The sequence below is a fragment of the Xiphophorus hellerii genome, chromosome 19, assembly GCF_003331165.1.
Source record: "Xiphophorus hellerii strain 12219 chromosome 19, Xiphophorus_hellerii-4.1, whole genome shotgun sequence".
Taxonomy (NCBI): Eukaryota; Metazoa; Chordata; class Actinopteri; order Cyprinodontiformes; family Poeciliidae; genus Xiphophorus; species Xiphophorus hellerii.
Genome location: NC_045690.1, coordinates 17,528,554 through 17,530,415, shown reverse-complemented (window position 1 = coordinate 17,530,415; position 1,862 = coordinate 17,528,554).

Genomic DNA, 1,862 nt, shown 5'->3' with positions numbered 1-1,862 from the left:
ACTGTTTACCTGAGGACGGTGACTTCTAGGAAGTCCAGCATCTGCAAGCAATTGTAAAACAGACAACATAACAGAGAACGTTTGGAGATTGAGGCTGGCTCCTACATAAAATATATATGTAGGACCATATAAGCCTTTACTCGTGGATAATAAAACTGCTAACACAGCTGCATCACAGTGATAGGAATCAACCATTTTTAGTGTTTAAATAAAAGGAACTCCAGATTTTAAAAAAAAAAGACACTTGTGTGGTGGATACACACCGTACAGAAGTTACTATATACGGCTACCTAAGGAGAAAGTTACTCCTTTATTACAGAATCAATGAGGTTTGAGACAAGGGGCGTGCGGGCGAAGCACTGTGCCCTACTGGTTTTAGTTTCAGTCCTTTTTTGGCATAAATACAGTAGCTTTCTCAACTGTCACTTGCTAATTGAGTTTAGCAGGCGCATCGATGCCAGTCCAGGGGAGAGGGACACATGCAGAGGTGGGCATTACAGGGCTTTTTTGGATTAGGCTGACCTCAGGGCCGTTTTTCCACTCCAAGTCTGGTTACTCTGGACCGCTCTGCACATCGAGGGGTAATGTTGCCTCAACAGGACATTCCTCCTTCCCCAGAACCTGCCTGAACAAGGCATCGTTTCATTCCCAGGATGAGAGCTTAAAACTCAAAACTCCTACGCTTTTACAGCCGCTCGCATGTTCGATTGTTGATTTTGTAAGAACACAAGGGAGCTGCAGCTTGGTCTGCGGTCGATGAAGATGATCCTCCCTGACGAGAAAGACTACATTCTGTTTGGTTATTAGTTTTTTTTTGTTTGTTTGTTTGTTTTGTTTTGTTCTCCACATCATTTATCCATTTTTCACCTTTGGTTTTTCTGTGCAAAATCAACTTGAGCAATTAGGGCTTCTATGATAATGAGAGAAAGTTCTCTTGAGGGAGCAAAACCTATTATAACAGGGTAATTACAGTGCCTTGCAAGAGTATTCAATATCCCTTGTACTGTTCTACAATGTAATATGTTGGGATTTTATATGACAGACCAATATAAAGTGGTACATATATGTGGAAAGTAATATCTAAAAACAGTTTCTAACCTGACCTTTTCCAGCCTCATTTACTCCGACACCTGGAAATAAAATCCAGTGCAACCAATAGCTTGGATTCAATTCAGCTGCTACGCGAGGGCCTCTGAAATATTTTAGAAAACATTCCTGAAGAAACAGGACCGCGAGGACCAACACGAAAAGCCGACAGGGTAGGAAATAAAGCGATATCCTGAGCTGTAAACAATTCATGGCGTAATGTTCCGCTGCTCATCTTTAAATTGAAAGAGCATGGCACAACTGCGCAGGCCCTGCTGTCCATGTAAACCGGGCCAGGCAAGGAGAGCATTAATTGGTAAAGTAGTGGAGATGCCGGCGGACAACTACCAGTTGTGCACTCAGGAAGGAAGAGGAAAATAAATAAAATGTCACAGAGTGTACTCACAATCAGAGGAGTACTGAGGACTTTAGCAGTCCTGGTGCCCTACTGGGATGCATGTTAGTCTTTCACCTAAAATCCTAATAAAAACATTGAGGTCTTAATGTGGGGGGGGGGGGGGGGGGGGGAGTCAAAAGCTTCAAGGGGCATCAAGACCCTGCATGACACAGCATACCCAATTCTAAACATATACTGTATAATAAATCTCTGGGAATTAAACTGTTTCTTTCCTTGATGCACAGCTAATAAAAAGTTCAACCACTAGTGCTTTTTTTTGGATGATGGTCAAAGTCAAGTCATCATACATACACAAATACAGGTGGACAATAATATGGCTCTGCTCCATTCATTATCTAAAACCAACGGCAACATAGCA